Raw genomic sequence first — 16,909 nt, forward strand, 5'->3', positions numbered from 1 at the left:
TGTGCTACTGTTCCTCCAGTTCACCCAGCTTTGGGCTTTGTTGGATTCTTTTGGACTGTTTCACAGTGCCTCCTTTCATCTAAATTTATCCAAGTAATTGGCAAACTTTGCCACATTACTGCTCCTCCCCTAGTCAAAAAAATTAAGTCTATATATTTCTGCCTGAGTATGGAAATCATGCAGCTCCCAAGTGTTATCTTTTTTCAAAGATTAAAGTAAACCATTCATTTCTACTATTTTACCTCTTGCAAGACTGCTTAGTTTAATGTTCTCTAGAGGACTTAACAAAAGGCTTTTGAAAATCCACATAAATTACTCTGACTAACTTTATTAATTATTTGTTGCTATTCTCAAAAAATCCTAAGAGAATATACGGCTCTGATTTTTCCATTAGAGAAGCCACATGGGTTTGTCCTCATGGCAACATGTGCTATTGCTTAGATTGGAAACTTTTGGAAACAAGGACTGCCTTCTCTGTTATTTTTGGAAAAGTACATCACTTAGCCAAACAAGGTCCTCAATGAAATATTGAAGCATTATGAGTACATTGTAAACACTACTGTCACTAGTTCTAGTTCTGACAATTATTCCACTAATTCCCAGATATCAAATCTGGGTTTGGTATCTAATTATCAGATATCATCATAAGCTTCTTTTAATGATGAGTAAACCACCAAAACCACCAAAACCACCAAAATGATGAGTAAACCACCAGTTTCTTACTAGCTGAAAATAGGTGTCCATGACCTGTGTTTACTGCACACATGCCAAGTGTACTACTAAGTTTTTTCTTTAGCTTTTTTTTTACAGTCTTGAAACTTCTAGTACTCCAATGAACCTGACAAAACCACCAGAACTAATTAGGGAGTAACTCTGAATCATTATGAATCAGGATAATTTCCTAATTATTGCTGTTTCATCTTATAGGTTTCATTATTGTACTTTTCTGTTTGGCTGGCTTAAATTTCCAGGTCTTGAAAGCTCAGACAAAGGCCACTTTTAACTTCAATTATCCTGCAGTTCTACTATAAGTCTAACATTATTACTATAAGTTTAACAATAGATATATCTTCAGCCACTTATCTATATGTTGCTCATTGTTTTAGCAAGGCACACTAGGAGTGTATGGGAGTCTTTTGAAGAGAAGATTCTGTGTTCCAATTTGTGCCCATTGCCTCTTGTCTTGGCACTGCGCATAACTGAAAAGAGCCTGGCTCCATCCTATTTACACCCTCCCTTCAGGTATTTATAGACCCGTTGATGAGATCTCCCTCAGCCATCTCCAGGATGAACTGTCCCAGATCTGTCAACCTTTCCTCATAGAAGAGATGCTCCAGTCTTCTCACCATCTTCATTACTCTTCATTGGAATCTCTCCGGTAGCTCCATGTTGAGTCTCTTTCCAAACAGGACTTTGATCTTCCAGGTCCAGTTTGCAGCAGCAGTCTCTGAGTCAACAGACATTTCCACAGAACATATGGCCATGGCATGAATGACTTGTACCCCCTTTCAGTCTATTCTTACCCTAAGAATAAAATAGGGCTGCTTTGAAAGAGTTATTCCTGTCAATGGGTAATGGATAATTTTAGTCTCCATCTTCATCAGAGTGGATTGAGTTGGATTGAGTTTGTCTTTTATGGAAGATGTGACTTCTATTCTTCCCAAGGATGGCAGCGCTGAAGCCATTAGACTCCTTCTCAGCGTGTCCATGGCTATCCTCACCTAGCAACTGTTTTCAGATTCATCCAGGAACGGGATGTGATCTGGTCATTACAGAAGACTGAAGATGATGTTACTTGAAAGGCGACCTTGCAAGTGATGGCCATGTGCTATTTGCAGAGCTACCTTTTGCAGTTCTGAGTTAGACAACAGATGTTTCTTATAACAAACAGGCAATATTCTCTTATATATGACTTTGTTTTGCTGAGTTAAGCTAGTTGATATTAATTCTTAATCTCATTTACATGTACTGGAGTTCTAGGCCACTTTTGTTGTCTAACTAATATACTGCTGAGAAATTAATTAAGTTGTAAAGAGTATCAATGAGGGGTAGCATTCGTCTGTCATAAAGCAGCTGTGATACAGATCACTGATAGAAAAAATATCCTAGAAAATGGAAATTATTTTATTTGTTATGTTGGCAGCTAATGGAAAACAATAGAGAGAAAATTTGAAGCTAAGCCTTGCAAGGCAATAAATGACCAAATAAATGTACATAAAGATGCACTGGTTGTCAGAGTTTTGATTTCTTGTGCCATTAAACAAATAAATTAGTGTTCCCTTTTGGTGACCTGTATTGGAATAATCTCAGATAATATGATGGTTCACTTAAAAAGCAAGTACTTTGGTATGCTCCCAAATTTAAATAAATAATATCTTTGTTTAGAAGTGTTTAGATAATAAAAATGTCAATAGGAACGGTTTTGCATTATCAAATTTCCAGAACACATCTAGCAATTATGGAAATTTTGAAAAAGATATCTCTTTGAAGCACTGTATTGAATGCTATACACTCAATTTTATTTTAAATTTTTAAAATTCTCCCTCTTTTCTCATTAAACTATATCTTACTGGCAAGGTCTATAACATCAACTTAAATTACATTTGTGGTTTTCTTATTCCTGTTTGTGAATTTATAACTGCTGACATTTGGTTTCAGAATTCTTACAGTATTTCAAAAAACAGAACAAAGCAAAACAAAACAAAACACATCTTATGCTCATCTAAAATACATGAAATAAGCAGTTATTAATTTTCATCCCTAGTACCCATTTTGGAAATGTCAAATATTTTGTTCACCACCAACTAACATCCATATCATTCTAATCCATATCAATCCATATCAATCTAATACATTTTCTAAAACATATTGTGGTACAATAAAAAAAATATTCCCCTACCAGGGAATGACAATTGTACATAAACATGTGAGAAAATTGACAGATTTGGTGAATATTCTACACACAGACACAGAATTTTGTATTTCTGCTAGTTTAATCTTCTTCATGCTCAACTCACATATTTATGTTGCTATTTATTTTTACTCTGATCTTCTTATTTTAATTGGGGTATTTTTGCCTGTCTTTTGTATGCAATGCTGCATGATTTTGTGAACAAGGTGAGACTGAAGTTATCATATGTTAAACTTCAATATCATGTGTTTGTGTTTTCAAGAGGTTGGAAGATGTGTTTCAGTGGTGTTTTTTGTTGTTTTTTTGTTTGTGGGTTTTTTTTTTTCTTTGTTTAGTGAGATGTATTTCAGTGACACTTTCTTCAGTAGAGAATTGTAATTAAAGAAAATCATTTAAAAATGCATGGACTCATACAAGTTTAGAGCAATTAGGCTAGGTAATTAGAAGCATGATAAAAAGGCTGCATGGGGAAAGGAATTTAAACCCTTGTTGAACTGTTACATCAAATAGTGAATAAGAAAAAGAGTAAATTAAAAGCAGAGCTTATAGCTGGTAGGCAAAAGATAAAGCCAATTATCCTGGAAAAAAAGGAGTGCATGCTTATTTATCTAGAGCTACTACTACATATCACCTGTAATAATGTTACTGAATGTGCAGGTAGTGAACTTACTGTTAATTTCCCTTCTTGATACCAAGTTATGGTATTATCCCGTTAGCAGATGAACACCATCAGCCCTTCCTAAGATGTCTTCACAGAAGATTAACCTGCTGCATATTAGTTAAAGACCATGGTTCCCAGAACAGGTATATGAAAAAACCAAAACAAAACAAAAAAAATCAACAACATTCAGACTAGCTGACATGATTAAAAACTGCATCATCAGGTGGTTATTTTCAAATGGATGGGAAGTGAAACTAGGAAATGAACTATTTTTTAATGATTTTTTTTTCCATGAAGAATGATTTTTTCAGTGGCTCCTAAGCATGTATGAAATGCTAACTGCACTTCAGATAACTAAGCACTCATGCAGCTGTGTGAGTTTGCTGACATTTGATAAAATTTAAATTTACACTGAATCCTTTCCTTAGCTGGGACTTCAGCTGGGCACTCAGCCCCCTTCACTGGGGCACACCAGCCAGCCTGTGGCAAGAATAATACTAGAGAGCTTTGAAAGCCACTTTTTCATTCATTTCCTGTATATGACGTGACTTGGTGGAGGTGAAAGCTCTGTGGTAAAGCATTGCAATGTGTTAAATTCAAATTCATTCCTTGTTCCTGCTTCATTTCTTCATTCTCATGGATTTGGCAAAATTGCTGCATCTTCCTATGCAGTAGATTCTCATTTTTCATTAAGAAGCAGGAATACTGTTTCCTACCTCATATCTGTTGATTGCCTGTTTTGAATACTAAGATCCCTGGGCCACTTCTGCTTATTTCTCTCGTGTCTTACACCAGGGGTCCAACGTCCCTTTAGTTCCCTCCAGAATAATACCAATAATAACAGGAATACTGTCAAAAGATGCTAAGGGGATCAGTTGTGCTACTGTAACACAGCAACAGTATTTTCATGAGCCCATACTATGCTTCAAAGGTTGAAAGATTAGCCCTTTATAGTGCCGAGGATGTATATGCTAAAAACTTCCCTCCTTGAGAGAAGTAGGGAAAATGCCACTGTGTGAATCACACTGAGATTCCTAGAAGCCAATGAATAAATTGTCATGGCCAGGAGAAAGGACTGTCATGTCCACACTTAACCTTAGTACTGTGAAGGCGTTTTCATGTCACCGATGCCATGGGACTACTTATGATGATGACAATGTTATTTAATTGATTTATGACTTGTGTGTTTGATTACTGCTGCCCTCTGAAGCAACCATTAGAAATGAGATGCAGGTCTCCCTGGGTTCATTTGTGGTTAATTAATAATCAGATACACTTTTATCAGTACACCATAATGGCATTTGACAGAAAGACATTTAAAAAAAAAATATTGATTTAATGAGGGTACATGCGCTTTCTCTAATGACTGTAAATGGTCAGATTATTTAAATAAAAAATTATAATAAAAATCTCCTCCTTGCAAGCACATCATCAACAAATGTTGCCCTGGTAATCAACTTACTAGCAAAACAGCAGTAAAGCAGCTTAATTGTGCTCCTTATATTGCCATAGATTTCAAGACCAGAAAGAACTTTTTATGACAGTCTAATCTGCACTCCAGATAACCCTGGCCAGAAAAGATCATATAATAATTCTTCTGTCAAGCATCTAATTTGGTTGGAGATGGAGTATCTAATTTAGAAGCCTGGAAAGCTCTGCTGAGCTGCAGCAATCCAGTGCAAATATTAGGGGCATTTACATCCAGAACTAGAAAATCTCCCAGACATACTGAACACAGTGCTGTAGCTTGAAAACACAGGCCAGGTGATGCTGTGCTTTATCTTTACGTGAGCGGCACAAGGGCTGCATGTGTCTTTGCGAAGGGAGGTCGTCTTCCTGTCCTGTCCCTGAGCACCAGTACTGAGGCTGGACTTTCCTCCTGCATAAATGAAGTCTATGTCAATGAGACTAATTTAATAATTCCAATGAGGGATCTTTTGAAAGCAGGATAACTGATTTTCAATAAAATTATATACAACTCTAGAGACTTCTTCAGTAAAAAATATTTCTTTGTTCCTTAAGAAAAAGAGGAAGCATCTTCAGTACGGAAGAAAAGGACTAGGTCATCTTCTCTTTTAACTCCTTACATTTTCCTGGATGCCACTTAGTCTGTCCTGTCTTGTATTAGTTTGTAAGAGCAGTCAGAAGCATTAATTTAAAAGCTTCTATCCAATTACTAGTAGCAGTTTGAATTTTTTTCCCATTCATAGCATAATTCTCTGGCATTTAGAGCAACAGCACTTAAATTATGATTAAAAAAACATTTAGGAGTCTGATTTATTTTTTCTATTTGTATATCCAACCTTACTCCGTAAACAATTATTCTCTTTTGGGGTAAATCTAGCTCTGATAAAGACTCTATACAGTGGTTTCTTGTTTATTTGCAGGGCAATACCAAGTTTTCTAACCTGCACCCTGCAACATAAACTTCATTACTGACCTGAAGGGTCACCTACCCAGCAAGAGTGTACTCCACGCTTTCTGCAGAGGCTTCTTTGCTGTGACAGCCTAGATCTGCTATAAGTAACCAGCATGCTAAACACTTTACTAAGGTCATCAAACTACCATTAGACATCGGATACTTGAGCTACTGCTTATTTATGATGGGTTTGAACTGGTGGCCTTAAGGCAAAACCTACTGTCAAGTGCTCTGAGGTATCTGTTGTTTTGTTTTGCTTTGTTTTCTACTTGCTTTCTTACTTCAGTGACAGCTCATGAATAAAAGCAGAAATGGAAAAAGCACAAAAGATATGCCTGGAACTGAAGAAAGACAGAAGGCACTCGAAGGTATTTTTAATTCCCAGCAAGTCAGAAGAAGCTAGGAGAAACTAAATGCTCTGAGCAATCTAGTTTGTAAATGATTGATACTTTCTCCAGCATCCTCCCAGAAAGATAGCCAAAGAAGGTGATTTAAAATAACTTTGTTCTTTCTCAAGGGAAATCAAAATCTTTTTCATAAAAATAGTTCCCTTCTTCCTTTGATGTTCTGTTATGAGCAAATAACTAACTGGCATAAGCTCACATTTCTAGTGAAATGAAAAGAATTGGACGGTAAAAACAAGCTGGAAATATATATATATATATTAATATTTATTTATTTATTTCCTGTAGGCATGAGCATCACAAATAGTACACTATTGCTTATAATATTTAATGCAATTCTGGGACAGAGCTACTTTTGTTCATCTCAGCATGCCTCAGGGAGCCATGAGCTGGATGCCATTAGCTAGTAGAGACTTCCCTGGGTGCACAAAAGGATGGCTGCACGGACTGCTCCTGCCTGTTCAGCCTGTTCTTTGCCAAAAATGCTGCTTCCTTAGCAGCTCCTGGAGTTGCTCCCCAGCACTTCTCACTAGTGTTGGGGCTGGGAGCAGCTCTGGGAACTGGGGTTGGAGCTGTCTGATGCCCCTGTTGCACCAGCTTCTGGAGCCACAGCATATATGGGACCCAGCTCCACTGTTTTGTGAGGACAGTTGCCTTCATCCATCTAAGAGCTCTCTGAAGGCCTTATGAGATTAGCAACAAAGATTATTACAAGAGGCAGGGCATGGGACTATTACCCTCGGTTACAATCCTGAAGCTTCATTTTACATCTGCAGCACTAAGAGATGGGAAAACATTGCCTTGCAGGAGCACCACTTAAACTCTTTAGTAACTTTAGTGACCTTAGTAACCAAGGACTATGCAGACTCTTTAGCTGCAGCATTACTGAGGGTATTCACGTGTTTTCCATTTTACAGAAGGAGAAAAAAAAAAGAAAAAAAGAAAAGAAAAAAAAAAGAGAGAGAATTAAACTCTCTTCTCTGTACATAAATGTCCTATATGTGAATTCAACTCTCTTTTCTGTACAGAAATGTGAATCTCTGTACATATGTGAAGAGACAAAAGAAATTGTCAGCTTAGACATGGGTGCTTGAAAGTCTTTCTGTGGAGGTCCATGTTGACAGAAGTGGGGAAAAAAGAAGTCAGTAAAGCAAGATGAAACACCCAACTAATAATTTTTCTGACTGGAATATATGTATAATCCCCTCCAAAAGAAGTTAATTTCTCGTGATATCACAAGGATAAAGAAGTGATGAAACAGAATAAATTTCTCATTTGTGATTCCTCTCCATTAGCTCTACTGTCAGCATCATTAACAGCCCAAATTGCAGATGTTGATGTTTCTGTATTTCCTTCCATCTTGGTGGAGTTTATGGGTGAAATCTTGACACCACTGACCCCTGGGGCCCTGATGTCCTGCTCAACAGCTCCAGTCCTTTTCAGGATAGACAACAGATTATGTCAGTAAGTCCTTTCTATGGATTAGTTCCTAGGATAGTTTTATTTATCACTGTCAGCCAAAACTACACCGTATGTATTGAAGAACCGAGTTTGTACAGACTTTAGTGGTAGGAGTTGGAGCTATTTGGCACTTCCACATTTTTTTTTCTATTTTTGGTAGTAAGACATCACTTTAGCATGCCTGGTTTCCCTTAAAATTTAGATCTATTGGCAAGCGACACATTCACCTCTTGCCTTCTAAAGTTTCACTCAGTGACTTATAGTATGTTAATTTTTAACTATCCTGCTGAGCAGAAACATTCATAATAAATATGATACAGAATAAATGTGTTACAATTTATTTTTACTGTAGTGTTAAATTATGTTTTTATAGCTTTGGTTTCTCCTGTGTCATGAAGAAAAAGTAAATTTACAAGGAAGGTACTTAAGACTGCAAAATGTTCTCTATAGTACAGAGGTTTCCTCTTGCCCGGATACACTTTTGTTTAATTACAATTCCAACTCTATTTAAACATAGGGTTGATTCACATATCTACTTTGCTATTTCTTCTGCAGAATGGCTTTCTATTCCAGTGAAGTACAGCTTGGGTTTCATTACATTGCAAAGAATAAACTGTTTAAAATAAAGTACTATTCCAGTAAAAACAACACATATTTTCTTGTTCAAAGTTTCTGTCTTAAAAACAACTGGTGGGGAATTCTATTCCATGCCATACTCAGGTGAGCTGGATCAGAAGGCTATCTATTTTATATTCAGCTGATATTGCTCTCTTTTCATTAGACTGAGATACTATGACATGTTATTGTAAATCTATGTTTGCTCATCTTGAACAAGAAAAATGAGAGTCTGAAAGTATTGTTGTTAAGTAATTTGAAACCAACTAACAATTTTCTTGCTCAACCGGAACTCACGCTTCCCATTTCAAAAAGTGTCATTTATTGATTTATTTTTAAAGGACGAGTATCAGCAGGAAAGCTTGTTTAATCTGAAAGTGTTTTGAAAGTTGAAGGAAGCTGTATGCTTCTGGGGTTGCCCACAGGGAGGACATTTGGGAAGAAATGTTGTTTACAACTTTGATAAGAGGTGTTTTTTTTTTGTTGTTGTTTGTTTGTTTTTAAACCTAAGAAAGCAAGATTTGTGATTGCTCTGTGCATGGCCACATGAGCACACACATCTTGTTACATTAAGGAAGAATGTCAACTTCAGACCCAATGCTTGAGTGCCACCATATTCAACAGCAGGGTACAGATCCCAAAATACTGACTTTCTGTAAGCCTCTGGAAAGTCAGTGACAACTAGAAGTGAGAATTTCATGAATGAAAGGCAGACTGTGACCTCAGCCCTTATTAGATGCCAGAAAATCCACAGAGAACTTGTGCAGCCCTAACAGCAGAAGCGGCTTCATCAGGTGCTTGTACTCTTTGTGTCACAAGATGATAAAACTGCTCCACAAATTATTTATGTTGAAATTGGCACTTTAGGTCACCATAAGAACTGCTGCATACTGGGAGTTTTTTACAGAAGTGTTGCACTGCACAGGGAGGTTGCTGAGTTCTTGAAAATATGGCTTTCAGCAATCTTAACATTCTGGTGCACAAACAACTAACAAATCAAATGCAAATCTTTGTAGGTTTTTACCATAAACCGATGTGCCTCTCTAGAAGCTGCTATATTTATAAAGTCCAGCAATGTCCACTATTCAGTCATCTGAGCAGGATGCTGATATATTAAAGTTATTACTGCCCTCTGCAAGCTGGAGAGTTAAACTGCATCTAGCTTGGAAATTGCACAGAATTAGTTCTATATGTTTGTTTAATGTATGTCATACATTATGTCATACAGTGCTATACAATGTAGGTTAGACTCCATTCAGTGATGTCTTATCTCAGCAGGACAGACTTGTGAGGTACTGAGAATATTTTTTGATAGATAAATCAATTTTTCAAGGACATGCCTTGAGCTAAGCAAAGTACCATACAAATGTTGCTTTACACATAAGGTATCATTATGTCTTCTTGCAGTTTAATATAAAGCATGACAAGATGTGCCAGCCTAAGGACACCTTGTCAAGCCTATTGTGCCCTTCCATGAAGGAAATGCTCCCTTGATCAATGGTTGTTAAGAGCAGTGGTTTTAACACAGATTTGTCAATTTGAAAGATGTGCATATGTACTTGTGTGTGCTCTTTCGTTATTAGTCACCCATTTTAAATCATGCTAGAAATGAAAAAGCGTTCCTTTATGACAGTATTTTAAAAAGTGTCAGGTAAGGAGTTTGAAAAGTCTGTTATATTTTTTTCTATAGTTCTCTAGAAGGAATTCTGAGAAAAGTTTTAAAGGCGACTTCATTGCTTTGTAGAGAGGATACCTATAGTATACAGCAGTGAGCTGATGCAGGATATTTGATGACCTCATGATATCCGCAGTCAGTATATAGGAGGACTTTTCCCCCAGATGGCAGAATAGTGACTTTCAATTTTGTCATACACAGTCAGTTTTCATTTTCTGTTTATCTATAGCTAACAGAATTCCAAGGTCTCTTGTCTGTTCTTTCCTTTTTTCCCCCTTTTTCCTTTATTTTTCTCCCCTCCCCTCCCCTCCCCTCCCCTCCCCTCCCCTCCCCTCCCCTCCCCTCCCCTCCCCTCCCCTCCCCTCCCCTCCCCTCCCCTCCCCTCCCCTTCCCTTCCCTTCCCTTCCCTTCCCTTCCCTTCCCTTCCCTTCCCTTCCCTTCCCTTCCCTTCCCTTCCCTTCCCTTCCCTTCCCTTCCCTTCCCTTCCCTTCCCTTCCCTTCCCTTCCCTTCCCTTCCCTTCCCTTCCCTTCCCTTCCCTTCCCTTCCCTTCCCTTCCCTTCCCTTCCCTTCCCTTCCCTTCCCTTCCCTTCCCTTCCCTTCCCTTCCCTTCCCTTCCCTTCCCTTCCCTTCCCTTCCCTTCCCTTCCCTTCCCTTCCCTTCCCTTCCCTTCCCTTCCCTTCCCTTCCCTTCCCTTCCCAGAAGGTCTGTTGACAGTGTTCAAAAAATGCTAATAGTTGTTTAGTTTGTAAGCTGTGTGACCGCAATCAATGTGGATGGATGGTCATGTCTGTTTGCCACAGAAGATTAAGATACCTGGTATCCGTAATAATTAGAGCAATCTAGCCTGGAAACACTGTGCTCTCCTGGGGCTGTCATTTCCTACCTTATTCTGTTTGTCACTTTGCTGTATATCCTGTAAGGTTTTGCTAGTGCCAAATCAACCTAATGCTTCCTTTCATTTTTAAATATGCTCAAGAAACAACCAACACTGGCATGATTCAGCTTTGCTATTTGGCTCTCTGTTCAACATCTCAGAGATGTGCCATCTTCCCAGAGGGCAGCCTGGCATTCTGAACAGAAGAAAACTTATGATCTGGGAAGCCTGAAAATAAGAATCATCATTGTCAGCCACAGAATATTTTTACTGTTCTTCCTGACTCTATACTCAACCATTTCTGGGGCTGGAGTCAGAATAAGCATTCCAGGAGTGGGCTGGAAATTTCTAACAGGAGTTTAATAGCCAAATATTGTTGGATCTTAGCAGAGCACATGTAAAAGAAGAATACAAATAATTGAGGAAAAGGGATGTCCAAATACAGATGAACATCTAGATATTTTCATAGAATGAAAATCCCTGTAGCAGTGCAGGACGAATTCTTGAAAATGAGAAACAACTGCAAACAGGAGGAAGGCTCAAAATAAAGATACCAATAATAATAAAAATTTTAGTGTCCATCCATGAAACAGATATATTGCAGAAACAACACTTTTCAAGAACTACCATGTTAGGACTTAAAAAGATCATTTGGTGGTGATTTCAAGATTAAATAATTAATCACATTCTTTGAAGACAATTACTTTAGCTATCTCTTGCCTTAGTGCCACCTTATTAGGCAAAAGTCCATGGAGGGCAAGTGGCAGAACTGGCTGGTGGCAGGTAAATGAACTATGCAACTTCCACCCAAAGTGACGGAATAGTTTAGGGAGAAGACCCATCCCTGGGAGTGTACAAGGCCAGGCTGGATGGGGTTATGGGCAACCTGATGTATTGGGGGGTGTCCCTGTTCTTGACAAGGGGCTTGGGACCAGATCATCCTTTATGGTCCCTTCCAACCCAAGCCATTCTATGACTCCTTGAAGACAATAGGATTTGAGAAAGGAATGGGACATGGCCAGTTTATCTGTTTCCCATCCACGGTCTCTCTTTTACTCACCTCTTGGGCTCATCAGTGCAGGACTCTGTGCCAGCAACTGTCCCCAGTCTTTTGCCCTCTTGTGTTGCTTGAGATTGAAGGACACGAGGGAAAAGGCAGATCCAGCTCATGGGAGCAGATGGTTAGAGCTGAGTCAGCAACAACCCTTGCAAAAGTTCTTCCTGCTTTGTTTGTTTCCAGCAGTGGGAATGGAGATTGTGATGGTCTCTGCTGCTTCGCTAAGGGAGGAGCATCTTATGCACAAGGAGCAGCTTGCCCTAGCTGGTTGGGCTGACCCGTACCCAATCCTTATCACCCAGCTGCATGTCAGAAGCAGAAGCCATGTGTATAGGCCCTTCACCTTTCTGATACATGATGGACTGCTTGCAGGTCTTGCTGAAGACAGGCTGAATGGAGAAACATGGGCTTGTTATCCTCTCTCAGCTGACAGGAGAATCACAGCGTAGGAGATTTTAAATGAGCTGCACACTTTCTACAGGGGAAAATACACCTGTCACTAGATTTACTAAGCAGAATGGAGGGAGGTAAACCAGTGAATAACATGAATAACTCTTTTCAATGTCTCATCATCCTAAAGCTTCTTCTCACTGCAAGAAAATGGCTAGAACCGCTCTTTCATGGGCCTGACATTATAGAGTTACTATGACAGGTACAAACTGAATAAAGGTTTTGGTCAGCATTTTTTATTCAGACAAAATCCCCCAAACAGTGCATCTTGTGCTCAACAGAGGGCTAATATATTTACAGTAAGATGTGCTTTTTCATTCTGCTGGATTAAGACCAGTCAATCAGAGAAAACTGTTGAATTATATTTGGCTAAAACAAGCCTGAGAGAAAACACTTCAATATATCAGATCCTCAAAGGGATACCTTTCTCATTTACAGTAAGTTATAACATATTGCTAGAACTGACCTAACTGTAAGATAGATATTTTAGTCAGTCTTGGGATTCTTCACTAAGTAATATTAAAATTCTTGAGGATGGGGAATGGAGAGGAAAAATGTTGCACTGGTTTATAGACTGGTGGTTAAAATGAGTGAACAGATGTTTTTGACCTATCATCTCTGTGAGTTTATGGTCATTATAATTCTGTAGCTGTAGCTCTGTTATAGAAAATAGTCTGATCTGAAAATGATAAAAACAAAAGAGATCACATCCCCTGAGTCCTGTACTTACTCTATTCACTAACTGTATAACTGTACATACATGATATTTGATGTATTTTTGTATATTCTCTAAGAACTCTCAGTATAACCAGAAAAAAAAATGAGTTTAGAAAAAAAAAAAAAAAGGAAAGAAAAGCAGACATCAGAAAGGATATGATTTATAGGAAAATGTTGTTTATGGTGTTGTCTATGGACTAGTAGCAGACAGAACTGGAGGCATTTTACATGCAGTTGAAAGACTGTCTTATGTCACATATCTGCTGTCATACCTATCAAAGAGCAGGTATGCTCCTTTCTGGCATACAAGTCATTGTTTGCTGAAATGGGAGAAAGATCAGAGACACTGAATTGACAAATAAATAAACACAAAGAAAAGTAGAAACACAGCACTGTCAAGCATTTTGTTCCCAACAGTAACTACTACAAGAGGTGATGCTCTTCCAACTCCAGATACATTTTCTTTAAAATATCAACATAAGCATTGTAGTGATGGGAAAGCCTTTTAAAAATGATGATATTTAAAATAATCAACTGACATGTTGATGAGCAGGTAGAAATCAGATCTCCTAGTGACATTTAAAGCAATTAAGAGGAATGACATATTAGTTCTGACCAAAAGCTTGCATAAATGCAAACCATGTAGAGAATAATTAAATTGTACTTTTGAAAGGCTAATGCAGCAATTTACCTTGTCTTAAAATTTTAATTTAGATAATTGTAGAGAAATTTGCAAGCCACCAAAGCCATTTATCTACAGCATTTGCTACATGTATTTTATATGAGGCATACTGTGTGCCTGCAATAGTTACCCTAGTGTGTAGAATATGTCCAACTAGCATAAAGTAGAAAAGAGATTTAAAATGTTATTGTGTGGGTATTACTTATTCCCTTATGTTGTAATCAGATTGTTCATTTTCTCTGCTGCTTAAAATGAGATTGCAATGTTAATATAATTTGACGAACTGCAAAGGTGTTGACTGCAGAAGGAGAATTTTTGAGGCTTTGGACATTAGTTCCCTCTTCAGGTCAAAGTAGTAACTGTGGTATGGTCATTGCTCTTAACAATATCTGGAATTCTACAGGGATGAGGAACTTTACCACCACAATGGGACTCAGTGATTAAATTTGTTGTTGTTGTTCTTCTTCTCCCCCCAAAGGAAATTTTGAGAGAAAAAAAAAAAAAAGGGCACTTTAATCTCTTATATTATGAATATATTCACAATGGAGACCACACCTTAAAAAAAGTTATATTCAGTATGAAACAACAGTCCTGAAGTAAAAAAGCTTTGAAGTGCTTCTAATACCAGTAGCTACTAGAGATTAGCCAGTATTACTGCAGTATAATGTACAAATACTTCAGGTAGCTTTTCATTTACAACCTGGTACACATCCTGATGTTTTTCTTGATATTACAACATATAACCTACTATGACCTGACTTAGCTTTCTAGGGAGCAAGGTGGCAGAGGTCCTGCCTTGGAGGTTATTATCATACCGTAAGCAAGTGGGCATGTATCTATTTTTAAATTTTTAATTGGATCTGCAAAGTGTCAAAGTTTCCTTTAGAGCTCTAGTGCTTTGTTGTAACTCAGAGTATATATCTTCATGCTAGCTGGATTTGTGACTTGAAAGTCACAGGCATTCCCATTTCAGCTTTAACACTTGTCCCTGCAGTAAAGAAAGGAATACTCCCATTAAAGTCTATGCCAGTGTGTTAGGCTTCTTTTCATTTCTGGTGCAGGTCTCTCTCTCCTGTTCTTTGCTAAGCTACTGTAATAAATGAAACAAAAGTGTTTCCCTAAGCCAACCCTTAAGACCATGAATCAGATTTTATGGTTTTTATTTTTTTTTTATTTTTTTTCCCAGGCTTGTATGGACATGCAATAATAAGATGATCCCAGTGCAAAGGCAAACATCTGAGAGGACTGCGGGATAGAGCTGGTGAAATACTGCAGCAGTAACTTTAGCAGCTGATCCTGGAATTATATTCAGGGTGAAAAAAGGAAAATGGGGTATTGCTGGGGCTTATAATTGTGCCCTGCAATCTACAGCAGCCATTCTGGTCCCTAAGGCAGGCCAAGAACAAAACTATTTGGAAGATAGAGCTGATGAATCATGTTAGCATTGTTGATTAGCTGTATCTTAAAGGAAGTTGTGGGGAGCAGGGGGTCAGCCTCTTCTAGCAGGTAACTAGTGATAGGACTAGAAGGAATGGCCTCAAGTTGTGCCAGGGGAGGTTCAGGTTGGAAATAAGGAGACATTTCTTCTCAGAAAGAGTGGTCAGGCATTGGGACAGGTTACCCAGGGAGGTGGTGGAGTCACCATCCCTGGGGATGTTTAAGGAAAGGTTGGACGTGGTGCTTAGGGACATGGTTTACTGGGTGATACTGGTGTTAAGGGTATGGTTGGACCAAGTGATCCTGAAGGTCTTTTCCAACCTTAATGATTTTATGATTCTATTTTATTTTTCTCCATTTAATGTATACCTCTGAATAGCCAAGAAGATCCTGAGGCTGTTATTTAGATGGTGAGAGAAATCTTCAGACAGGCATTTTCCCACTTACCACACTTCTCCTATATGTGTCTCTATGGCAGGAGGTGAAAAAATGCCAATAACATGAATATTAACAGTAGATTAATAATACCTGTTAGTAATTGCTAACATGGCATATCTTTTGAAGGACCTTCTGAAGGATCTTGCAGGATCTCCTGCCTTCCCCTTCTCCTGACGTGGTGGAACCGGTAGGGGTAGAGCATCCTCAGCACAGGAAACCCCAACACGTACTCCAGATTCAGGCACTTGATTGCAACTTAGATGAAATGATGCACTCTATAGGCTAGCTGCAGGCATCTCCTCTCACCCCAAAGACAAGGGCTACAGACCAACATAAAAGTACCCCCAGAAGTACTAGAGTGAAAGCAAAGCATATTTATAGAGAAGAACACAAAAGGTGGATAGTTTCAGTTACCAGACTTGTGTTTTCCTTGTAAATTTTTTGTCTGTGTCTTTTTCATACCTGTAAAAATAGTGACAGATTTTTCATTTGAAGCGATTGACTTTGTTACATTTATCCTGATAGAAAGAAAAAAAAAAAAGGAAAAAAAAGTAAATACATCTCTCTTCTTTTAAATATCAAACAGTTTCAGAAAGTGGAAGGACACTCATTTCAACCTTCTGCTTTACAATTGATGTTACTCAGCAGGTGGCATTAAGCCCTTTCAGTACTCCTCAGTTTTTGTAAATTTGCAAAAAATGTGCATAACAATGTTTCCTTTCAGCATAATAATCTTATGGAAGGTTTAATTGGTTCTCCAGATACCTCTGTTATTTTCACAGCCTTTCAGTTATTCATGCAAACATGATCTGTACATTACTTTCAAAGCTCTATTGAAATTAAATGAAATGAGAATTCAGCAATTCACTATTTTGTGCCCATTTAAAAGATATTTTTAAGGTCTTAATAGAAAGTGAAGTGTCTGGGGAAATGTACAGCTCTTATACGGCATTACTCAGATGTTTGGGAAGCAAGAAGAGTGCTTTGGATCATTCACTATAATGTTTTTAAAGTTCTCTAATTAGTGATTTCTGAACAGCAATCTTAAGTAAATGTGAACTCTGCATGTCAGAGATAGACTAACAGACAAACTATTAATTCTAACAG

General features: G+C 38.1%; 1 long non-coding RNA gene across 1 annotated transcript in view; it reads right to left on the reverse strand.

Annotated features, from left to right (window-relative positions):
* LOC308199437 overlaps window positions 1-16,909 on the reverse strand; it is a 282,512-nt gene that overhangs the window by 443 nt on the left and 265,160 nt on the right. The window lies entirely within an intron of this gene.

The sequence above is a fragment of the Anser brachyrhynchus genome (assembly GCF_964034855.1).
Source record: "Anser brachyrhynchus genome assembly, chromosome: 8".
NCBI lineage: Eukaryota > Metazoa > Chordata > Aves > Anseriformes > Anatidae > Anser > Anser brachyrhynchus.